The sequence below is a fragment of the Anser cygnoides genome, chromosome 8 (assembly GCF_040182565.1).
Source record: "Anser cygnoides isolate HZ-2024a breed goose chromosome 8, Taihu_goose_T2T_genome, whole genome shotgun sequence".
Lineage (NCBI taxonomy): Eukaryota > Metazoa > Chordata > Aves > Anseriformes > Anatidae > Anser > Anser cygnoides.
In genome coordinates, this window is record NC_089880.1 from 29,324,706 (window position 1) to 29,351,094 (window position 26,389).

At 42.7% G+C, this 26,389-nt stretch overlaps 1 protein-coding gene across 7 annotated transcripts in view; it reads right to left on the minus strand.

Annotated features, from left to right (window-relative positions):
* The window catches only part of DAB1 (DAB adaptor protein 1), a 438,670-nt gene that overhangs the window by 254,234 nt on the left and 158,047 nt on the right, over positions 1-26,389 (minus strand). Inside the window, exon 1 of one of the 7 annotated variants that reach the window (XM_013176236.3) lies at positions 20,152-20,357. The exons of the other annotated variants lie outside the window; for them this stretch is intronic. The gene's annotated coding sequence lies outside the window, so the exon portion shown is untranslated. Of the gene's footprint in view, positions 1-20,151; positions 20,358-26,389 lie in introns of those variants that run through there. 7 annotated transcript variants of the gene reach the window in all.

Below are 26,389 nucleotides of genomic sequence, written 5' to 3' on the forward strand. Positions count from 1 at the left end.
TGTCCAAACATGCCCCTTGGCATGCTGAGTACTAGTTATAGATCACCAAGTAGAAGGGAAGATGGCACAACAACGCTGGTCCAAGCACATCCTAGGACAGTACTCCCTCCACAAAGGGCCTGCATCAGTTTTTTGGCTTCCGCTGAGCTCCATCCCTTACAGACAACCACATGAGCTCCCCCCTCTGAAAAAGCACGGCTCACCAAACACTAGTGCCTGCATTAATACCCCTCCACGAGATCAGCAATACGCTGCAGGACCAGGGCATCACCACACTCAGTTCACTTCAGCTGGTGATGCGAGAGCCAGGCCCCCACCAGCAGCCTCTGTGAAGAGGCTTCTAACCAAACTGGGCGCCACTGGCCTGCGAACACCACAAAGCAAATCGACAGCCACCTGCTGCACCTTCGGCATATGAACGGGAACATGTTTCAAAACTAGAGGCATTACAGAGGGGTGAAAATCATCAGCATCATTCTCCAGTGAACAGTAGCAGGGCCATCCAGGCCGCAACCCCACAGCAGGACGACAACAGCGTTAATGCACTCTTCGTCTCATGAGATGCTGCCACAGGCTGCCCACTTCGGCACATAAATTACCTGATGAGCTTTTTCATTGCCACCACCAGTGCTAAACACATTCGCTGGAAGCCAGTCCTGCAAAGCAGCAGCCAGGGAGCACCACTGCAGCTGGACGCTGAGCCCAGCCCAGCTAACACAGATGACACTCACCAGCCACCCAACCTGAATTCCCTGATGCTTGTAGATCTAAGAATGTCAAAAATCGGGTACTAAGTCGACTACAATGTTTTACTGAAGCTGTGACTAATTTTCCAACTTGTAAAGCCCAGTGGGTCTTAGTAGCCCATGCAGGCAGACCTGTCAAAATGTTTTCATACTGCTTTAAAAAATGTAATTGCCAATTGCTTTTTCTGGGTTTGAAATTCAGTATTAAAACCACGTATTACCCAAATACAGTTTCCAAAGGAACTGGGGATTCTAATAGTCTAATGACTGTCTCCTAGAGTTCATTTTTCACTTTTCAATAATTGGTTTTTCAGTTGCATTTGCATAGAGTACATGTAAAATTCCATAGCCCATTAAGTTAATCACAACATGAAGCTAATAAGCATGGACACACAAAGACATACCTAAGCCCAGATCAATTTTTGAAGCGGTGATTTGAAGTTGCAGCAGAATAACTACTCCTCAAGCCTGCCAATTTGATAGGTAAGAATGTGTTTTAAAGAATTGAAATCTACACTGAAATTTTACACTGCTGAGAATAGCCCGCAGTTACGCAACATACTCTTCTTCTAAGAAAAAAAAACAAAACACTTTGAGAAGAGGGTTTTAGCAATAGTTAAAGCAATTTAACCTGCAGTTTCCCCTTTCACATTTGCTTTTTTCCCCTCCCCATTCAGCAGCATCCCTCCTGCAGCAGGAGGAGGGCAGTAAGGACTGCTTCTACACAGCATCCAGCTCCCATGGCTTCACGCAAGCACTGCTCTTCAAGCACTCCAAACCATCACGTTTACAGCTACCCCTCCACCCAACCTAACTCTGAGGAACACCTACGTGTCATCAGGCTCCTTCAACTCACACAAACTGGCTTTGAGGGGCATTTTTCCAGCCCCTATCACCTTCAAGTGGTTGCATGCACACATTGTGACTCTGTGATTCATTCCAGCAGGCTCCCAAAAACCTGCCTTCTAATCACGGGGTGTCCAACCCAGCCCTGAAGGCTGGACCCATGTCCTAACTCCTACCAACTCCTGCTCATGGATATGGAGGTTTCCACGGGAAGGATTCTGCTTTGCAAAGTGGTTCTGCAATGATGGCTTCCCATCTGCCTGCCTGGAAGGCTTTGGCTTTGCTTGATCCTGGTCTTTGAAAACAGGGTTTTTCTGGAAATGCCTGGGAAAAACGTATTTTTCTTTTCTTTCCCTTTTTTTTTTTTTGGGGGGGGGGGGGGATGTGTTTCATCTTCATGCAGGATGGGAGAGGGTTTTTTGTTATGTTTTCTTTTTTTTTTTTTTCTAAACATGCCCTTTCTCCCGTGTGAAAAAGGGATTTCCATTTTCTGGCAAGGTCTGTACACAAGGACTCAAACAGAATAGATGATGTCAGAGCTTAAGAGCTTTCTGGATGATAGTTTTGTGTCTGTAGAGCTGTGCTCTTTTGAAGCTTAAGGATTTGAACTAAATCATGGGAACGTAGCCAGAGGCAGTTTGTTCAGTGCTGGCTTTAGAGGGGTGGGGGCTTGGCAGAAGAAGAGAAATCACTGCTTTACTGAACAATAACATTAAAAATATGTATTTGAAGGCATTTTGTCTTTATTTAGACTTCTTGTCATTTTTCTGTTGATTTGTGGAATGGTATGTTATTTATAACCTATCGTATAAATGAAGACGTGAGGTGGTTTTTGGCCGAGGTGCGTTTCCTCTAAAGGGAGAAGTACCAAACCATTGACTACAGTGCTCTGGCTTTTCCTAGGATGTTCAACAGGACTTGGCACAGATTTCCTTTTAATGCCATGGCTACTCTTTATTTCTCTGCACTTATTCAGATACGAAGCCTTAATTTTGTTGTTGTGTTGTTTTTGTTAATCATGACATCATGGGTGGAAACAGGGCAAAGCAAGCAGCCCCAGAGGGAAATAAAAATCAATCCAAGCTGCTCATTAAAAGGTAAACCGTCAATAATCTTTGTCAGGCCTTTTTATCTTGGGTTTTAGCACAGTGTGATCCCTAAGGCAGCATGTGGTATTGAGATTTAAAATGGCTCCTACTTTTCACATCTCCATCAGGAAGATTAACTCCTTCAACACGGGCTGAAATTACCCCGATTCTAATCAGCAGATAAAAATGGTGCGGGATTAAAGGGATAATTTTGTAACAGCTTTTCTGTAGCTGTGCTGACAGAGAAGGAAAAATCAGTTGAACTGATTGAAGTGGTGCAAGCCAAATATCTCCACAGACAGTCTCCACAATGAAAACTGAGATCTAAATCTGACCGCTTCATACTTCAAGCATTCATATTATTAAAAAATAAATAAATTGAACACATGGGGGGTTTCCCTAACATTTTTTTTTTTTAAACAGAAAACATTGGCTATCTAATTTAGGCAAACACCATAAAAGTTTATTTGGAAAGTTTATTTATCTAAATACTTGATGCCAAGATTAAAGATGTTTCTATCAATTTTCTGGGAGTAGAGCCTCTAATGCATCTGTGTGTCTTTGAAACTGGAGTGATCTCCTATCATCCTTAACACAGGGTTAACTACAGAAATGATAACTCATTTCAGTAGGAATAGCATTGTTCCATCCATGTACCACATATTCTGAAAAATTAACTTCCCAAAGAAACATTTGTTTGTTTCAGGAGACTGACAGCTATCTTCATCTACCTGCGTGGATGTACTGCACTGGATAAAGAGCCATTCAAAAACATTTTGTTGTTGTTTTTCTCTTTATTATTTCATTTATTATTTCATTTATTATTTCATTTATTATTTCATTTATTATTTCATTTATTATTTCATTTATTATTTCATTTATTATTTCATTTATTATTTCATTTATTATTTCATTTATTATTTCATTTATTATTTCATTTATTATTTCATTTATTATTTCATTTATTATTTATTTTTATTTATTTATTTAGCCTTAGCTGGGGTATTTAAGAGGTAGGTTATGGAAAGGTGTGGCTAGTGCATACGCAGACCATGTTTAACAGTTACCTCAAGCGGGGATTTCCATGAGAATGGAACAACTAAACCTGCTCAGGACTTCTTGGAACAAGGATCTTGGTGCACAGGAAGCAAAAACAGCTACATAACACAGAGTAACTTGGCTGAATGGTCAAATATTAGGTCCATTGACCCAGTTATATCTCTGTAAATTGGTTTGCTAAGGGGCCAACCCCAGGATGTTGGTTATTTATGATGAAAGCACCTCCTTACTCTGCCAAGTCCCCGCTTGCGGTGTGGCAGCGCAGCACGGCAGCAGCGTGGCCACCTTCACGGCTCCCAAAGGGGCTGTATGGTCACGCTTTTCATGCAAGTCCAGGAGAATCACGGAAACATACAACATCCTGAGACGGAGGGCACCCACAAGGATCGCTGGGTCAACTGACAGCTCCACACAGGACTTCCTAAACATCAAACCATGCCTCACAGCATTGTCTCAGAGACCAAAGCCCCCCCATGAGACCATTTTCCCTGTCACAAGCACCCCCCACGGGGAGAGCTGGCCTGATTAATATAGACCTGTTAGTCAGGTGGGATAATAACACTGAATTTTCTAGAAACCCTGGGATCTTTAGGGGGTTGAGCAGCAGAGGAAAAGTAAAACAAAAAGATTTCATTCTGAATTACAAAATACTTCAAGAAAATACAAGAAGCTGACGCTTATGTTTTATCATCTTCCTACAGCCAGGTTTTCTTTATGTGATGCTTGAACTCCAGCAGTGAGGTAGGATTAAAAATAAAACCCATCATAAGCACACGAGCTTCCGACAGGAAAAAAAAATAGTTTTGTAACACCAGTTTAAAGTGATCACACTAAAAAGACAGTAAGACAGCAAAGGAATACAGCTTCTGAGAAGCCTTATGAGAGTTGTATATTTATCCGAGATCTCCCCTATTCGGAAAATGCCAAACCAAAGAAAACAGTAATATCCATCTTCGGAGGTATGCACTTAGCTTAATCAACAGTTTTTATTTTAGCTCATCAGATTGAATAGAGCCCTAAAAGTGTGCTGAATTATTTAGCTTGTTAGTGCTGGATAACAAATTAGGGTAATAATCTGCTGTATTTACAATACTGAATAGGTTCTGATTTTCCTCCCTACTTACCCTATGATGTGATTGTTGAAAAAGAAATGCAAAGTTTGTTAACGTTTTGTTTGGGACTGGAAGGGCTTAATTTAGAAATATCAGTAACCCAGTTGGTCAAGGGCTAGGTCCCCAGGGTACCAAACACTGCAGTACCTAAACACCAGCACTGAAAATGTTGTGAAGGAGGCATGTGGCTCCTCCCTTTTGTTTTAAACTGATAAAATAAGATGGGTTGGGGAAAGGAGGACTCACCCTTCGGCAACACATCCTTTTTGTAAGCATAAATGCAGTGCTCTTGGTCATCTCACACGAGCTACACCATCACAAGTTACCCAGTAAAAAGACAAAGATGGTTTTCAACTTTTTTTTAATATCGCCTTTAAACCACTACACCACTTGAAACTAAAGTTAATTTAAACCTCATGTTATGCATTTATCTGAAAATATCTAACAGGAATCAACCTTGGGCTGATCAAATGATCAAACACCGCCAGCCAGAAGAGGCTACCAGAGGAACGAAGGATGAGAAAAGTAGTCAAAGAGATCACGTAAAAATCAAGTGAATAAGCCAGCTACCTGAAAAATATGTATTTATATACAGCCACCTTTACTTTTTGATCTGAAAGCACTGAAGCCTCAGCCCCAACTCTCAGCCTCCCATCTGCACCCAATGGGCTGGAGAGCTCGAGCAAGAAGCAGGGTTGTTTACAGCTTGAAAGGCACAACACAGATTTACCTGATCAACTCCATAATGACTGTGTCCGTTCCTCACCCAGACCCACTCCCTGATCCTCCTTTGGGAAAGTACTGCCATGATTCAAAGAAGAATCGAAGGGAGAGGAAGGAAAAGAAACCTCTGGTCGTGTTTCCATTGATGTATGAGTGTTCAGGAAGAAAGGCTGCAGAACAATTAAGTTACGTGGTTTCAGCCACTGCGAAGGAGTTAACCAGAGGGAAAGAAAAATCCCTACTAACCTCACATGGAAGTCATATTGTCTTTCCTATCTCCCCTTCTAATGGCACTTTTTAAGGACCCTGAATCTCCCACAGTCTCCCCACAACTTCACGGGCAGCACTGCCATGAGCCCTGCAGAGGACCTAAGCAGAAATACACCACGTGAAGGAGAACATGGTGAGTCATTTCAGCAGGCATGGCTCTGCGTCACATTTCAGAGTATTAAACATCGCATTTAGGCAGAGTCTGAATTCAAATCCTTATCTAAGATTAGCTGATATAAATAAATGTGCACTGCTAGGCAATTGAAATCAAAGTCTTTTTGCTACAGTAACTTTCATCAACTGAATCCTCATCCCACATACCAGGGTGTTTATGGAAAAGATCTTAGAGGAAATATGACAATATTAAATCGGTGTGCTACACTCATTTACCATATGCTATGAAAATATAAAATTGTATGGAACCTGATTCCCAGAACACTTGACACAGTTCAGAAGTACAAGGAAGAATTAGACAGTTCCCTTAGTGATGGCAGGCACTGAGTATATTTGATAAAACAGAAGTGCTGTACGGCGTGAAGAGAGAAACTGTAATCTCAGACAGACAGACAATTCCTCTGTTGCTAGCTCCTGGCACTGTGGAATTCACTTGTTATTAAGATATAGGAGTTTCTCTTGTAATGCAGACCCCCTCAAAATGTTTGCATTTCAAACAAACAGCTAATAAAGGCAGAGATTTCTCTCTTAATTTAATCCACCATCTATCTCCGTCTGTGCCTTCATTACAAAATGCAACAATATGAGTGAGCAAACGAATATCTTAACTTTGGCATTTCAGCTGAATTTTATGTTTGGAAATGATGCATCCTCGCCTGTGAGATTTCTGGAACACTTGAAGCACTCCCAGCAAGTTATTCCACAAACTATCTACCAGGCCATATGCTTGCTGCCTACAAGTCTGGGCAGGAAATGTCCAGTCGGAGCCACATCTGAAAGGAGGAAGCAGCAGCAGCCAACAGCGTTCCCATAACTAATCTGCATTTGCAAATGCCACATTTGAGTTGGCAAATGAAGCATTTCAAGTGCAAATAGCTGTGAAGACATTTGTATATAGCACTAAAACTGATGGGTGGATGCTGGTTGTCTTTCTGTTTAAGTTTAGTGAAGTTACCTCGTCGGTGGTAGAACAAAGCCACTTTCCCAGGATTTTATTTTATTTTTAAAGTCCTTGTTACATGGAACATGCCAGTTTATCCTCTAAATGCCCATTTTGATGCACAGCTACTTACAGTAATTGTGCAAAAATCATAGCAATTATAAATACTTATCCTCTGAACAATTACAAGCATGCTTTCCTAAGAAATATGGTCCTACAACCTTAAAGCAAATACACTAAACACGGCTGTAAAATTTATAAACAGCTATGTACATGTTATACATATAAACATACAAAAAAATGTTTGCGTTATAAAGCAATGTTATTTTCAAACTGATTTTAGAATTCAGTTATGTACATCTCAAGAAGTCTTCCTAATTTTTATATTTATACATTTATACTGTGGATAATGGCTGTATCATATGCATGCAATTAATAGATCACACACTAGATGATATGTTTTCTAGTAGAAAATCAATATAAATAGTCTAAGGTTGGGATAAATCAACACAAAGATGAAATATTATGATCTGGGCTTGCATTTACAGGATATAATTCCCATCTGATGAAAAAGAGTTTCTGAAATGTGTCTCTGTCACTTATCATTAACACTGACCAGCCATAACCCCAAGATTATGCTAATATAAGACAACATTCAATTAGAATACAGAGTGCTCTCTAATCAAAAGCCCACACAGTATTAGCAAAGTTTGAGGTTTCTTTTTAATCTGTGCTGTGCTTCTACTTAGCAAAGAAAAACACTCCATTTTCATAAAATTAGGCACTGGGAAATCGTTTTAACTTTCTGGTGCTAAAAGCACATGAGAAACTTAGAAATTCAGGAGGGTTTGAGGCTGCTGTTCAAAAAAAACTATGAGTACCCTCTAAGTTGTTCAGCAGTCAATAACGTATTCCTGGAGGCAACTACCAGACCATATTGATGCAGTAAGTTTCCTCTTCACCTACAAATTCACCTCCTACAAAATGGGATCATCAATCTAATTAATCCATAGAGGTATTTTAAACGTGAAATGCACGCAGTCCGTGTGAGGCTCCCTTTGTTGAACCAAAACACTGTCTTAATAACACTCATTTCCAAATGCCTCCCTGATGGATGCTTTCCTGTCACCCTCTTGAGAGGTTTCTGAGGCAGAAACCCCGAGATGGAGCCAGTGCTGAGGTTTGGGCCTCCCACTCTGAGTGCAGGAGCATCAGGCAAGGCAACTCGGGGACTTCCCAAAAAAAAATGAGAATAACCCCCTGAGACAAAATGAGGATTCGTCTCCAGAGAGATATTTTTTAGGCATTATCACTTCCAAAAACACTTCAGTTACCAAAATAACCCACCTACTTTTCCAAAGGACTCTGCTTCCTGCAGCTGCGTCTCGCCCCAGGAAGCAGTGGAAGTTTTTCAGCTCTTTGGGAAAAAAAAAATCATACTATTCAGCCAAGTGCTTGCCAGGGGGTCCTGAACTGCTCTCAAAGCAACAAAAAAGAACCCTCTGAAGCTGTTTTGCAAGTGCAGCCAAGCATTTTTACAAGCCTTCCTAAGCAATGTTTTCAGCAATTTAAAATTCAGCTTATATTGTCGTAAATAATGTACACATACATGTAATGTATATATGGATTAGTCAGCTGTGGTTTCACTTCAAATAAACATCCGTTTGTCCTGTTGTTTCCTGATACAGGTCTAAAGAGAGCAATCAGGAGGACTAATAAAAAACAGATTTAAGTGCTTGGGATTTTAAAGTTCACTAAACACAAAAAACAATTAAAAACTACTCTATTTCCAGTACCTAATCCAACACGTAACCAAGCTGCAGCACAAAACTTTTTGTTTCATGTTTCAAAGTAAACACTTGTGACTGATCCCTGTTTTATCCTCGCCTCCCACATTGCCATATGGCTATGGATGTCTCAAGCAGACATTATTCCGATAGCTCATTACTCACCATCTTGTACTGAAGAAGAAAAGCTACAGACAGTTTTGACAAAAACAGCAATTGCCGAAAAACGTTAAGCATCGCAGTCTTGCATCGTCTTGGACGTTTTTAGGCTGGTACCCAGGAGGAACGATTAACGCCGCACGTAGGGAAGAGTGAATCAGCATGTCTGCACCACGTCCCCAACAGTTTGCACTAGCTGAGGCCATAATCCAGCATGATTTAACGAGAAACAGACACTTCTGATGTGAATTCAGCACATGTCCAGCCTAATTAAAGGCAATATCCTCTCACATCAGTATTTCCTTTCTTAAATATTGCACAAAGAGAAGACTTCGTTCTGCTCACAGGTTGGCCCAGGTGAATCTCCTGCTAGGCCTTGTTGCGACCTGCAGGCCTTCACCCATGGCCTCTGTGGGCCGTCAGGGGAATTTGCCAACTGCCGAGGGGTCCTCCCCACAGAGCAGCTGAGGTAGCTCTTGTGGTCACAAAATTGTTCCCCTTGTGCACCAGTGGAAGACCGGGTGTTTTGGAGAAACAGTACCATCAACAGGGCACCGTAGACTCCTTTCTTTGACAGATTTATATTCAAAAGGGTGCGTATTTCGAAGCGAACACATGGCAGCTCTGAAATTAATGGGTTTCCCTGCGTTGCACCCCAAGGCTGATCAGACCTCTCTGGTGACAAGAAAATGGATTTTCTTCCTCCAAGGCAGCGTCAGGCTGCCGCAAGCCATCACGTCACTGCGGTTCGCCTCCTCACGGGCTGAGGCATGCGCAGCACACCCTGGAGCCCCAGCCAGGCCTCTCTGGTCAACCTGAGCACTTCTACAAACCACTCAGGCAAATGTGTTTCACCCCGAGGAACAGAGCTGGTCTAAAAGCCTTCATGAGGGCAGCTGCAGCTACCAACAAGCGGTAGCCTTTTTAATTGCAGTAGCCCAAACCCTTGCCAAAACCGTCAATGTGAGCTCAGGGCTAAGGAAAACCCACGTAATGTTTCAGGAAAAAACTCCAAGATCAGTCTCCAGCCTTCACATTACTTTTCAAGGCTGGGTAGGTTTGGGGAAGGGACGAAAAGGCTGTGAGCAAGAAGGAAGAAAGGGAGAATGTGAAGTTTGCCCTGTCTCATCTTTCTACGAGATTTTGCCATTTTACCACTAGGTCATCTGTTTCACAAGGAGATGGCGAACCAACTTTGGTTACTCCCAGACAACAGCCCTTCAGCTCACAGTGAAGTGGCTCTGATTGTATCCTGGAGAGGTGAAAGTACACACAGAGTCATCTGTGCATCCATATTTTAGAAGTGTCAAATAAGGGACTTAATCATGTATGAAGTTTGCTAACGAACACCAGGCCAGCCCTCTGCTAGTCCAACCAGTCCAAACTACCTTCCACCTCTGGCCTAACCTGATTTGATGTGATCCCAAAAACATCAGTCCTCTTGCTATAACGTACCTGAGGCCCCACTTCTGGCACACATCAAAGTCTGCCAAGAGCCAGCAACTTGATTTATAGTCCTCTGGCAGGTTCTGTTGAAGAGCTTCTCTAGCAACATCTGGCTTGCCAGACAGATATCTGGCAGGCCACTGCTATGTTATTGATGAGGAATGCTTGGATTTTAAACACAAGGCTAGATACTCAAAATATGTCATTATGAATGCACACGCACATCATATATATATACACACACACACACACATATATATATAAAATATACATAAACATGTAAAAATCAGTGCTTGCATCTTTGGAGGGCAGAAGGCAAGGCAGCCAAGGAAATCCACGTGCACCAACATGGAGCCGGTTCAACTACAGCATGCAGGGATGGCGACTCAGGCAACTGCAGCAAATTCACTCCTCTCTGCCAGATCAGAATTGGGCTTATTGAACAAAGATGACAAAGAATAAACAAGGGTCCTTATTTTTAAAACACTAAGGGAGACATCCCAAATAACGCCTTCAAACTCAGAGAGGAAAGACTTAATTCAAGATACATCTGCTTTTGCACCAGAGGTATTTTCCCTGCTAATACCTAGGACTCAGAAATGTGTTTTGATCATGATAGGACCAGCCACGCATTTGACTTCAAAGTACACTAAGCTAGAGCCTGCCCTCAGGTTAGATGCTCACTGAAATTAAATACAGTACTTAATCAAAAGTTAATGCCTGTGACTTCTCCAAAGGTCAGCCTTCTTGTGTGTGCAAGTTTTCCAAGTCAATAGCTTCAGAAAGAAAGACTGCTTTCCTCGCGCAATTGTGTCTGGCATGACTTTCAATTGGAATTAAGAGTTATGTTTGTTGCATACTGAATGTCAGCCCTGCTCAAGAATAATAAAAATTAGGAGAAATTTCTTCTTCCCCACTTTCTCTCCTCATAAGAGATTTGACCTTCTTGGAGAATAAAGTCTATTTTTGCTGCAACAATTAACACAGGATAAAGAACAGGTTTCCTTTATTTATTTATAAAAGGTATAAAATTTTGTTCTTCTCTATTTTTCAGGTGAAAAGTGACATTCTTTCCTGTGGATCTAGACTAACAAGCTTCCTGGTGGTTGGACAGTGCCCAGTCTGCAAGAGTTCAAGTAATTCTTAAATGAGGTGTACAAAGGGACTAATCTCCAGCAGGAGGCACAGGCACACTTAAAAGCATGCTGAGAGAGGAAAGAAACCCAATGAACTCTTTGACTTTTACCAGAACTAGAGAAACCTCCCCAAAAACAGTTCATTAAAACTTCCTGTAGAACAGGAAGAAAAGCAAAATAATCAAGATCATTGTTGGTAAAAGTTCCTGGACTTTCAAAAACAGAAAATGGATGTGGGAGGGAGGTGTTCCAATGAACTGCTCCATCCTCACTTTCCCTGTAGGGGGCCAGAGCAATGCTACTTCCAGTTCTCAGATGCAGTCTTAGTCACATCTACTTCATTTTCTGTAATATCAAGTGATGTGACCTACGTAACTCTGCTACTACATCACAAACAGAGGAAGAAACACTGAAACACTGACAGAGGAAATAATTCCCATGGGAGCTGCAGAGGCAGAACTTCACAAGTTGGATGATGCCAAATACATAGGTTGATACTAAACTCATCTTTGACATAACTGTTGCTCTCGGACTATGAACTGGGAAAAGCCATCTTTGCTGTATATCAGGTACTATCACTACATATTTATTTTTTAACTTTATTATAATGTAATATTACAATTATACACAGTAAAAGCTCAAAACGTAATGCACGTGTACAATTTTGCAGCTCACCAACTGCTGAGAACAATCTAATCCAACATCTGCTCAAAGCCAGCAGTCAAGGGATACAAGAGGCAGATCTACAAGGTGTAGGAGCAGGAAGGACATGGTTTTGCCTAATAGAAGCACGGAATAAGTTTGAGCACTGTTGCTATCAAAAAGCCTTTCTGAATTTGAAAAGCTTTGCATAAACTCTGTTTCCAGGAGCTATATTGTGGTTACAGTTCTGACAAATTTTCTATTGGGGAATTTGACAATGCATTTTTTTTAAACCAGGAAAAAAAGTAATATATACATTAAAAAACATACTGTATTCAATTACTTTCAGTACATTACAAGCATAAGAAGAAATCAATGAGGATGTTGAGGGCTTACTTTATTTTTTATTATTATTAAAAAAATGCAGACAGCAGACAACTAATAATCTTATAACAACTTCAGCTATGCATTTTCCAGCTCTTCTTTTTCAGTCACACACCAAACACATTTATATGGCACTTTTTGTACTATGAATTTTAATAAAACTAGCAAAAGAATTGGGAAAGAAGCTAATTTTTCTACATGCCTCTGGCAAACAGGAAGAATTCAAGAATAAGTTGAGAGATATCTTTCTACTACTGAAAATTCATTTTCCATAACAAGACACTGTCATCTTCCTGAGGAGCCTGTAATTCCAAGATAAAGATGAAAAGATGTTGTTTTATCATAATGACAAGTATCTGCATCCATATTTATTTTGTGCTCCAACATCACCGTACAGTTTGTATTGTCATGGTACATTGAAGAGTAGGAAAACATTTAGCTATTTCAATAACAAGAGAATAAAGGATAAAGTACCGAAGGGAAATAGTACAGCACAATCATTTCTGAGTATCCCTAGGAAAATATTTGACCCACATAGAGGGAACAGAGAACAGAGTTTGTTTCCTTGCAACCACTTTTACCATTTTGCAGTGCCCAGGACATGCATTTTAATCGACAAGCACCTCCAGTATTCACAAGGCAAGCCGCTCTGCTCCAGCTACACAATCAAAACCAGGAGGGAAACAGTAAATGGGGTGAGGGGAACCCCCCAAAACCAGTCAACTGGTTCACTATTCCCCAGGGGTACAGATTTCATGGCGCTCGGTGGGTTTAGCGCCACGTGGCCACTGGTTCAGTAGTGCTTGCACTAACACGGCGTAGCGGTTTTGGGTACAGCAGGCACCGCTCTGAAGCCCAGAGGCAAGTGTGGAATTTTGTCAGAAGACAAAACAATAGTGGGTAACTCCTCCTGGTAAATAGCTTAATCACTTCTCTGATAAAATTCAGAATGGCTGGCTTGGAAATGTCTTACTTGCCTGTTACACAGTTATATACATGTCAGATAGCATTATGTTAGTGGCTTAACTTCCCCCTTGTTTATAAGCTACACTGAGGTTATCTTTTCACCTTCTTGTTTAAATAAATTCCGAATGTGTCAGTATCAGTGCCTCTACCACAGATTAATAGAATCAGCCAAAAGGATAGCTGACATTTTTGTTGCCATAGAAACTGGTCATGATGTTACACAGCTTGTCTAGTTCCCATTTGCCATATATCTAGCCAGCTACTGAACATAGCCCCCTTTTGTTTCATGAGGAATTACATTAAAATATTAAAATATAATTCCATCTTAGTTCAGTCCCCATTCTGTAGTAAAGAGGATTATGGAATATTAAGATACATCCTAAGGAAAGTGCAAAGTGATGATAATATTGCTGTATGGCTTATGTGCATTACAGATTAAAAAAAAAAAGAAAAAAGAAAATACAAGTGGAATAATTTATCCCAGAGCCCTATATCCCAGTTATCCTCTATTGAAGTATCTCCATCAGCTTCAAATAAACAGGCTTTTCCTCGCTGAACCTCAAAGTGCATGTACTTCAAATATGATTGTACATGACAAAAACAAAAATAGAGACATTAGTGAAGATATTTTTTAAAACGCCATCAACATTTTTCTGCATAATGCGTAACCTTCTCCGTGCTGCGATCAGGCTCCCTACCACAGAGGCACACAGCCTCGAGAGAAAACCACTCGCATGGAATTAAGATGTGAAGTTTCAGCACTTAGCGATGCAGTGTATATGTATATTGTGCCAGAGGGCACTGTACACTTTGAGAAAACGCAAAGCAACTCAAGCAAGAACAACATCTCAGGACTCCAAACTGTCATGGCCCTCCTCTACCTCTCCAAGACACGCTAATTCTCTTCATTTGAGAGGAGCCCATTTGCTGATATGGGTTTGACGGCGGGGAATGGATTCCTGGCAGTTCATTTTCCTCTTTTTAAAAAAAAAAAAACAGGGAAGTCAGAAGGAGAGCTGAAGGAGCTGAACTCCATGCACCAGGTGCTACCCAAACACACAGCAGCTCCTGCTTCGAAAAGACTTTTCCAAAGCAGAAGAGCAGCATTTGTGCACCACTCATCGCCCAGAAGCATCCAGCCCCACGTTCTGGTTGCTGTCATTCACAGGTAAACCATGGCACTGTCACCACTTCCACAATCCACCGCAGGCACTGCAATCATCCCATCACTGAGTCTGATCCTCACAGAGATCACTCGGCACCATTCTGCTGGGATTTTCACTGTTCAGGTGGGTACATGTCACTCATCGCTGTGGCCAGGGACTTTCCTGAGCTGCTCTCAGACACTGCAGTAACGGGCACAAGCAGACAGGTAAGATTGCACAGAAAACCCTCCCCAGTTTCCACACATTCAAGCAGAGCCATGAAGAATGGCTTCTCAGGGCTTCCCATTACCACAACCAGATGAAAAACTTGTGCAGAATTTCTATTTCACTTCCCCCACAAGCACGCAAAGAGCCACTGACAGATGTCAGATACTAAGAAAAAATTCTGCCCCAAGCAAAGTGCTGGATGCACAAGCTTACCTGTGGCATGCCATGGCCTTTGACTCTAAAGATATTCATGCCCAGTGCCAGCCTTTTCTTCTCCCTGCAGCTGCTCATTACGCTGCATGTGGGGCACAGCAAGACAACACATGGGTTGCTGGCAGCTTTACGTGGGGCTGATGAGGGTCCCCACAGCAGCAAGCAATATTGCTGTTCCCTTCCCCAGGAGGGAAGGAGATGAGGTGACCCGTGTGCCTTACCAGAAAGGTAGGCACAGTCCCCGCAAGAAGCCCAGTTAGCTGCAATCCTTCCCAAGCTAACCCAAAAGTCGAAGAGAAGCACATCCTTCAGAGCAGCCCCTCACAGAGAAATGGTGTTAGTTCAACCCCTGCCCAGACTGGAATTATTCACATTTTATAACTGTTACATGATTATAACCCTCACAGTACTCCTCTTCTGTAAATTCAATGAGAATGGAGTAAGAAGGAAGATGGGGAGTGAGGTTTGTTGAACAATGGAAGCTGCAGAAGAAGCTGCTTGTTGTCTCGCGTTCCCTGGGCTGGAGGATCAGGTTAATTTTGCATGCCTGGTTGCATCAGCATGTTGAGTTATGCAATGTAGCAAGCTGTCGCACTGTACAAAGCATGACGTATCATCTCATTGATGCATGAAATTAAAAAGATGTGGTTTGCTGGGTCACCCACAGATAAACCAAACTTGATTTTCAGTCAGTCAATCTCCCTTTAATTATATCTAAACCTTCCGAGATAGATGAAAAATAAAAAAGAAGAGAAGATTGTGGAAATACCTCCTGATGTACTAACGGTAAATAATTCCAGCCAGTCAGAGCTGGGTGCAGCAGCGGGGGCTTTTTCTTGCTGTTTTTGACGCACTGATGGAGAAGCAGGCATGATGATTGTCCCATGGTGGGCAGGCAAGCAGGGAGCTGAGCAGCCTTTATGGGGCACCCCAGCATGGCAGGAGGCCACAGGGGCTGTGAAAACTGTGAGTATTCACCTGAGGCACCCACCAGAGTGCTGGCACCTGTGCGAGTGGGACTCCTCAAGGCAGGTGGCAGAAATAACAGTGGAAAATAGTTGCTAAGAACGAGACACTTGTTTTATGTAAAAGTCTCTGTCTTAGCAAACCCTGGTTGTTAGGATTCAGAGGGAAATCACACACACCCCAGTGCTGCTCCCACAGGAGCCTGTTCTTCATGCATGCCATTTAGCTAGCCCTCTTTGCCTGTGAAAACAGGCATTTCAGCACTGTCAGAAGAAAACTGGCGTAATTTAAGCACATGATCCCAACACAGATCCCTGTAGCAAGAGATGGCAGGAGGGCAGCACACAGCTGAGCAAGCCTCACAGAGCAGGGGTACAGGAATGTGCAACAGGAGCTTGTGCACTTGGAAAAAAGCAACTCCTGGTCACAACATAAAACGTGGAAATTGCTGGAAGAGGCCTTCAGAATAAGCCTGCTCACCTCTGGCTCTGGGGAGACTTCCCTCTTAACAAAGACAACCTTCTAGCGAGGCTGGGAAGGAAGAGAGCTATGCTCCAGGCGCCACGGGAAGACAAGAACTTGACTTTGCAACCTCTGCTACTGGTTCGTGTGCAACAGGGCCAGGCTGTGGGCTTCAAAAGATGATTCAGCAATGGGTTTGGCTTGTATTGTGTTTTTTTAAACAAAGGGTCAAAGAAAGCAAAACCGAAGCTTTTCCATCCCTCTTCGTAGGGAGCATCAGGCTTTGCCCAACAGAGATGGATGCTGGCAGGAGATAGAGAAGATTCATGCATTACCTTCCTGGAACATAAATTACTCCCCTCAGGAAAGCAGACAAGAAGTAAAACTTATCTTAAAAAATTTATTACCGTAATCATTTTTAAAGAGTTTCCGAACCTGCTGGGTTTTTGCTCGGGACGAGGGTGTGATGGGAATGTTGCCCAATGATGAAGTTGCCATGACAACTTGTTGCTGGACGTAAAAATAAAAATGCTTGCTGTCACTCTGGGAATATCAATCAATAATTGTCGGGATAAAACAAGAGCTTGTTCTGCCACGTTGTATCCATGGGATTAGTTAATTAAAGCCACGCCACTAGGACCTGCTCTCACAGCAGGCTGCTCCCCACAGGTGACACGGAGCCCTCAGTGGGGGACGCTGCGGGACCTGGGCATCACTCAGCCCCACGGGGCAGGCTACGTGGGATTTGAGGGGTCTGTGGTCCACACATTTGCTTCTGCACAACAGAAGTTACATCTTTGCCATCTGTTTTTACGTACAGGAATGAAAGGTCTTTTTATTTAATCACTAATGTCCTGTTGTGAAGGTAACTGAAGCCATGGAGGAGGAAATGAAAACCATCTACAAATAAATATCCTGATGTGGCCTTGTCAAAAACACAGCACACAGTATGTACAACATATTTTCCCATTCTCATGCAAACCACTGCTCAGGGCCGTGCAGCCAGTGATCCTGAGCAAAACCATGTTCTCTGCGACTAACGCTGGGCTGCACTACGTGCACCAGCTCCCCATTACGTGCCTACGAACCACACAGATCTCTGAAAAACTTCAAGCTTGTCCACAAAGGAATTAGAAACAGACATCCAGACTATATCATTTACATCAAATAGAAAACTAAGTTTAAATGTATATCCACATATATAAGGTCGGGATCACAGCTTCATTCCCCGAGAGGTGGCACAGCCCCGCTCCCTGTCCTCCTAGCAGGCCCTCCACTAATCCTCCATCTCCTCCTCTCAAGTGGAGCACTAGAGGTTAATGAATATGCACAAGTCACGTCTGCAGCCTAAACAAGCAGGAAAGATTTCAATGAGTCGTGTATTTATAGCAAGAAGTTTCTATTATTAGACACATAATTAGGGCCTGAGATTCATAGGCACAATTCTGATCTACTTGAATGAGAGAACATGCAAGTACCCCAAAGGAGAATTTATCCTCCTGTATTCAGAAAAAATATGCTGGATCTTCAGCTAGATTCAGTTTTCAACAGGAAAAAGGAAGAAAAGAAGAATCGGGTCTAATGAGTCCAACAGGTAGCTAAAGAAATTAGTTTGGAAAGTCCTGAACTCAGCTGGCACAATGAAATTCAGAGAAAAATTACGATGTCTTTGCCATAACTGATAATCAAGAAAAATAGATTAATGGCTTTTAGAATAATACAAAGCAATAAAATATGCAGAAATTCATTAATATATCTATTATGTAAAAGGTTGTGAATCATAAGCTTTTGTATTGTTGAGAAAGAAATGCTACACAAGAGGTCTGGATTTCAATAAAACACATAAGTACCATTTAATACGATGCAAGAGCTATAATATGATAAAGTGCATCCCTATCTTTCAACAAATTCCTTTATAATGGAACATTTCTCATTTCAATAACCTTATCTGAGATAAAAAAAATAATCTATCAGACTGAGTATCCACTTTAAGGAAACCTAATAAAACGTTATTTCAAACAATGCTCATTTAGCCTTCTGCTAATGCAGAGGATATCACCCTGCATGTTACAGCACTCATTTTCCTTCCTTTTTCACTCAGAATGACATTGAGTTTTGCTAATTTTGAATACGGACCTCAAATTTGGTCACTTCACTTCTGCAGTTTCCACGCTAATAAATGCATTATGAGAGTTTAGAATGAATTACTAGGCAGAGTTTGACTTCTGACTAGGAATCTTATTACAGCATTGCTTCAGGGAAAGGTTTTTAACGCAGCATAAATTGGCGTGGCAGTTTTTACCAATGGTGTGGCAGTTCCCCCCCCCCCCCCCCCCTTTTATTTTTCCCTGTCCGGTTTCAGATTAAGCAGGGGGGATTGAGCAGCTGATGCAAAGTGAAAAACCCCAAACCCTTGTCCTGCTCTCAGACGCCTTGGAGAGCGCACCGAAAGCTGCCCCCCTGTGCTGCTCCATCTCCTGACGCACATCTCATCCTTCCCATCTTCAGTTCTAAAGACTTTTTCAGCGTTGAACGCTGCCACGCAATCGCGTTATTTCGCACCCCACATTCCCTAGCGTATTTGTTTCCACCCTAGCGCTGCGCCACCTCAATCCCAGCGAGCGCAGGCACTGGGAGCAGAACAGCCCCACGGGGAACAGCCTCAGCAGCGCAGAAGAGCCAACCATGAAGTTCATCTGAGCTGGCTCACAACCCCCCACACGTGTCTGGAGAGGGAAGCATTTGGGGGAAAGGCTCCCAGGCTCGTCTTTAAACCTCGTGCTTTCCATAGCCAAATCTTGGATTGTAACTGCAGCAGCGTTCATGCTAATTGCCGACATTTCCTTCAGGACATCACCACCGGTTGTATATTAGTGTCAGCGCATGTAAACCCGCTTGTTTTTATTCTTGTTCTGTCTGTCAGCCATAACAGAGGTGGGAATTGCCAGGACTGTCACTGGATTTGCTTTTGTTTTCTCTACAAGTAGTTATTAAACCCGTCTTTTCCGTGACACTCCTACCACCTTTGTCTGTAAATTTGTTAACGTATTACTACAACAACCGTGGTAAAAATTAAATCGCGCAGCTGAGGAGCGCAGGAACCATTTGGTGACATCCACATCCACTTCCCTGGGGCCACGCAACCACCACAGGGAGGTAATGCAAAGCAGAAAAGAGCAGCAAAGCAACTGCTAGTCCGGAGAGAACAAACGCCTCATGCTGATCGCCAAGGCCAAAGATGTTACAAACACCTTATCCCTATAAACATCGCATAATGCATACAACAAAATAATCCAGAGCTTTGGTAACGCTGAGTTGTACAGACTACAAAAAGATAAAGCAACTTTCATCCTCACTTTAGGACTCTGATCTTCAGCTCCCAGCTCTCCCCACCAGCACAGCAGTGGAGGCGCCTCCAAGTCACCGCCCCAACCGCGGGGATGAGGAAGCTGTTTGTTACTTCAGGACTTAACACAGCATCCAGAAAGCAGCTTGCTTAAAAAGCTTTGTTGCAGAGCTGACTGATGCAAACACGCATGCAGATAGCTCCACAATTCCCCCAGATCAACAGAATTACACACCTGACCTTGTTTCCAGGACATCTGCACGTCTATACGATTATACTCTACAGAAGTACATCATTTAAGAGAAGAACATACCTTTATACATCGCAGAGCCACTCCCACTCTCAGCACCCAAACCACTGAATTTGGCCAGAAAGAATAAAAATTCTCTATCATCAGCCCAAGCAGTTCACAGCAGCAGCTCAGTTTTTCTTCTGCCTCATGCATCCCGAAGCCCTTTCTCCCCACAGCCCTTTGGGGGCTGCCGAGGTGTGCCTGAGGGCTTGCAGTAGGAGTGAGCCCATTTCTCTGGGCACTGCACAGTCCCAAAGACCACAGCTGACTTTCAGCCCTCACAAGGAGCTGGCAAAAGGGGTTATTCCTTGCACATGGCTCGTTTGCTCTGCCTGCAAACGATGCGTGACTGATAGCACCTGTACCCGTACCCAGGCCACTCGCTAGTAACCACCCCCACCAAAAAACAGCCCCCAGAGCTGTGGGATCAGGGAACCAGGGGGTTGTTCCTCCTTTGTAACTCAGTGGGATTTGTTTTAAGGAAACATCTGTCCTCTCAAACATCTCTGACTAGGTGGGAGCCCAGAGAAACCTCACGCTTCAGGCAGCTGCACAGACTGAGCAGCCAACAGTTCAGCTTGATGGAGGGGATCTCACATCTGGACACATTTTCTGTAATTTACATAGGGCTGAATATCTGCAGCGATAATAATTTATTCAATGACTTCAGTCCCTTCACACTCTAAAAGCTGTCTTTTAATGAGTTACAATGTTCATAAAGTTATTGTTTCTTCTTATTCATTTTTTTCCCCCTGAAAAGTCTTCCCAAGCAATTCAGTGCAGCGGAGCTATGCTAATTGGTTTTGTAGCTAGACAAATTGCATGCTTCTGTTCTCGCTCTCTGAAGTCTAACACTGAAAAATAAAAAGAAAGGGGGTTTCTCCTGTGGTCACTGAAAAATTAACTTCCTGTAACTCCAAATCTCAGTTGCTGGCTGCCTCCCCCCTCCCAACAAGGACCAGGGTGCCCCAGCAGCCTCCGTACCCACCCAGTCCTGCTGTAATACAGACACACAGGGACCACCCTGGAAATATCTTCAGGACAGATTTCCCCCATCACCACAAATAATCTCCTGCATTAAACTGTGCCCAAAGTTCATCTGGTGGCCTCTGTGTCAAGCCTGACCTCCGGCTGCACATTTTGTAGAGGGCCATCTGACCTGAAATGGCATCTGAAATGGACGGGGATTCACAAACCTGCACAGAAGCTGTTCCATTTAGCTAGAAAGGCACACGTAACACAGCCTGCTGATGCCAGGGAAATAAGAACATAAAAAATCAAGGTAGGATCTATAGGAAGCAGAATAAAAATGATTATTTCCAACCATGTCTTGCCTGATAAATGTTTTCCCCCCCAAGGTATTTCTAACACGGATATTTAAGGCGAGGACCTAAAATTTACATGCAAGTGTCTAAGTACCTAATCCATGTTTCCAGGGAGCTCAACACCCACAGCTCGTGGCACCGCAGGCTGCCCAGTGCCCCTGTTACAGCTGGCTCTGCCTCCTGCGGTTTCTGAGCTGGGGGAGCCTGTGCTTGGGGCTGCACACGACGAGCCGCGGCTGCCTCGGTGGCCTGACAAGACTTTGGGGCTGTTCCCACACCTGCAGTTTCCTGGAGAGCACGAACCACGTGCTGTGATGTTCATCCCCTAGGCTATTCCCCGGGAATCTCTGTATACACTCAGCACTGCGAGCTCCTTGAGGGACACAAGTCATTAAAGGAAATCCGAAGGCTCCTAAGAGGAAATTAATATACATTATATTTTATATATTCATTAAGAAAGGGAAATCTGCTTGTGAAGTGTTAACAGGAGACAAATCTTACTAGAGGAGCCTCAGATCCAGGTGTGCCTCCTCATTTCTCATCCTGCTAGGCACAGCTGCTCCAGGTGGGAAGCCCCACTGCGAATCCAGCAGGGATCTCAGGTGCGACCCAGCCAGCACAGGCTGCCTCGAGGAGAAGCAGCGCTTTGCTCCGTCACCTCCTGGACGACATACCAACATCCAGAGCCACACCGAAACCTACCCCACAGTTCATACTTCGTTTTGGCTGAGACGCCAAATGCCCCAGCACGGTCCATCACACCTTCGCCCCAAGAACAGGCACTTCCCTCCCCACAGGAGAGCTTTATCCCCTGACAAAGCAATCCCGAGTTATCACCACAACTTTTTCCTACATTAATATTTTGTTTTCTCTTATTTATTTTTTTTTTTAAACAGAGTCTACGGTCCTGTTCCGCAACTTGTTGCCTCTGGCACATATAGAGACTTTATGCCATGGTTTTAATTTGCATTCCCTAATGAATATATGATTAGCAATTGCATTTATAATTAGTAGTTTTGTCATTTAAAGTTCACCAGTTTTGCAGCCAATTATTGAATAAAAAGCTGTTTATTATTTTCAATATATTATTACTTTATTATGGCTCATTGCTTTAAAATACTTAGTTGAATCCTTTGCAGGTCCTTAAACACAAATATGGCAGCTATTAGCAACCTCTTCAGTCAGGCATAAAATTGTACCCACGGGCCTCATAAACAATGGAGTGCTTTGGAGAGATTAAATCAGTGTATACAGCTGCGAGGGAGGCCATTAGGAAATACATTCTCATTCTGGCTTAGTGTTATTTGGTTTGCCACTACGCTCTTGTCAAATCTATCAACTACCTGTGCTCTCCTCTCCATAAATACGAGATGTCATCTCACCAGGTCCATCCATCAGGAGCGTTTCAGTCAATGTACAATTACATTCTGCAGCCTCCTGCTAATATATTAATTTCTACCATTTGTATTTCAAACAGGAAAAGCCGAACGTCGAGGAGCGGAGCCGTGCAAAGGCCAGGACGATCAATCTCCTCTCCAAGCAGGACAAACACTGCGGCTCCTGGCAAACTGCGCTTAGTGCAGCACCAGCGTGGGGACAGTTGTCAGACCTGCTGCACATCCTCACATCCAGACTAGGAAAATATGGCATTCAGGCCAAGTCTGTAATGCTTCTCTCAGCTTGGCCATCCCCTTTAAAACACAAAGCAGAAGATGGACTTGTGATGTGCAAGCTGCTTGCATCCTACTGAGCCCAGAGAAGATGCCTTGTTTTGCACCAGCATCTTCTCTGCATGGCCACCACTTCCTCCTCAAACTTCTCTCCAGCCGCTCTCCTTCTCATCCTCTGCAGCAAAAACCACACCATAAGATGCCCTAAAAGAAGGGCAAGCCCATGACGACCAGATTAAATATTTGTTCTACTCCTGTAGCACTGTGGACAATTCTCCTCCGTGTCCCATCCACCAGATTTTTTCCCTAAATCCCCTTGAAATCACCAGATGAGCCATTTTTCTGTTATATTACTTATTCAAGATTGCAGAGAACTCCCCAAAGAGCCAAGGTAAGCACACTATTTGCTAAAGGACAGAACAGTCTCAAACAAGGAGGAACTTGTATGGGAAGTAAAAAATATGACATAATTATCATGTAAATTATAGTGGTGGTTTTAAATCCCCTACCAGAAAGACATGAGGTTACACCACATGTTTCTAAGGCAAAGGGAGAATTGCTTTCTTGCCTGGAGACAAGAGAGTAATATTAGAACAACCAAAACCAAGAACAACTCCTCCCCAACCCCCAAAAAGAAAAGCAGAAACCCACCACACCAACAGAGCAAATCCCTATCTTTGGGGTAATAAATATTGGCACTCTCTGGCTATTTCCCACGTGGTGCTTTCTGTATTGATGTGCAGAGCTGCAGATCCTGCGGTGTAACATTTGTTGTGAAAAATTACGGTAGCAAAAGCAGCAAAGTCAAAGAAAAACTTTGGTGAAATACCAAAGAAATGGAAGAAAACAACAACAAAAAAATCCCCTTTATTCTGTTTCAAGCCTGTTAGGCCATGTTATTCAACCTCTTCTCCCGTGTTCTCTGAAACAATGGTGTAAATGAAAGAATTAGTACTTAAATAAATACTAATATTGGAAGTCCTTTGAAATGAGCTATTATTCTTATTGAAATTGTTCCTACATATGATGCATGGAAAGTGACACTTGCTGGCATTTCTGCTGAATCAGAAGTTACAGGCTGTTCTTAGGGGTGCTAAATTCTCATGGGTAAAACAAAGGAAAATGCACTACTGCTCCAGATCGGCCTTCCACCTCTCCCAGAGTAACCTCTTTCACTTCGTAGGATTCCACCGCTATGCCTAGAAAGTTTGCAGGAACTGAAAATCTATCAATCAGTATCATCGAACAGGGATATTGCACATGCTTTAAGGGAAGAATGAAATCCCATTCCACAACAAGTGAATTAACTGTATGCAGTTTAAATGAACTTGACATCCGTAGTGTCTGGGCAGAGCCAGCCACACTCCCCCCCACAAACAACTCGGGCTGTTTGCTAAGAAGTGCAGCACCCAGGAGAGGCGCTACCTAAAAACCAGTACAGTCGGGAAGTGAAAGGCTGGGCTAGGTTTGTTTGAGATGGCTGTTTGAGAAGAAATGCAAAATTTCGAAGAAAAAGGAATTTAGAGGTGTTCTGCTAGTGGCTCTGCTTATATGAACTCAGGTGTGATGAACGTAGCACATTGCATGCTACAACGGATAGGAACACGTTCCTTCTGTAATGCTGCACTGCCTACTAATCTAATGCACTGGCAGGTCAGGTTTTTGTGTTCTGTTTTTTTTTTTCCTTTCTTCAATTTTTTCCCCTCACAAGCAATTAATGATGTGTGTATTAATTTTAGAAAGCCCGGGGAATAGGTCAGTCTTCCCTTGTATCTAAGAAATAGAATCACTGCCTCTCAATGTAAATCCATCAGCTGTGCAGCTCTCCCGTGGTCATGGTAAACACAGTGGGCTGTAGGACAGAAGGGAGAATGAAGGAAAAACACTTACCCAGAACAGGCACACACAGAAAGTACTGATTTATAAATGCAACACTTGGAAAGTGTTGAGCATGCAAATCAAAGCTGCCTTGGAGCAAGTTCATTTTATAGCACCCACATTTGTATGGCAGGTTAATCACGCTGATGCTGACACAGCAACATTGGGGTAACTTTAATAAAGGGTTGGGTCTTTTTTTTAAAGGTATAGTTCCAACTCATTTGGGTCCAAAATTTAGATTTGTAAGTACGAGTTTTAAAAGGTAAAGAAATGGTCAGAAACAAGTGCAAAAAATAACAAAAAAAAAAAAACCTCTACAGATACATTTCTGCATTGTTGAATAGCCATGACCCTGCAGTAGGGCATTAATAAATGAGTAATGGGATGTGAAATTTGTGAATTACGTAATCAAACTTAAAGAGGGAACAGCACAAGTGGTAAAAAAAAAGAAAATAAAAATCTTAAAATATCCTTCTGGCATTACTAATATAAGACAGTGCATAAAGAGGTGAGAATGTTTTCTACTTCAGTGCTTCACATCTTCTTACACATCTTACAGCATTTTTGTAACATGACAGGTTTTTGTTAGGGTCTGCTCAATGTCTCCCGGTGAAATATGACAAGTTTACACCAGTAATACACATTCTCTCTGCTTTACTCTCCATCTTCCATACAATTAACTCCAAGCTATATTGTGGCAAAAGAGTCTGTCTACTGACCACAGCCAACGAAAAGCGTGGTTCATAATGTACATGAGCATGCACACATATACTGGTTGGGACTAAAATCCTGGCCCTGAACATCTGTTGAAAAACAGAAACGTCACACAGCCGAGCTAAAAACCTCTACAAGAACTGCAACAACCAGGTCATCTTCCAACCATTATTGGAAGGCATTGCCACTTAGACACACATGGACCAGCCAGTACAACTGAAGACTGAAAATCAGTTTGTGATGTGTTGCGGAAAGATGCAGTATAAATAAGTGTAAATACAAGAAAATGTGTCTTACTTGAGAGGCTGAGAGACCTCTTTCTTCCAAGGCAGAGAGCATTATCTGATAGGGCATCAAAACACTGAGAGTGCAAATAGCTGGAGTTCCCGGGAAGCTCCACACCTAGATGTTCCACCCACCGATACCCCATCAGATACGTGCCTGCCCCCCTGAGGTCAGGGTAAGATTGCCAGCTGCTGCTTTTCTTTTTTTTTTTTAAGTCTGCTAACTTTGGTGATCAATACATACACAACTTCATATTCTTTAAGACACTGGGGAAGATAGCTCTTGATAGACAAAAATAGTAGACAGACAACAACAGTAGACACTACATACAATGTAGATATACATAGATTCTATATTCTACATGTGTATATACATGCATATACACGC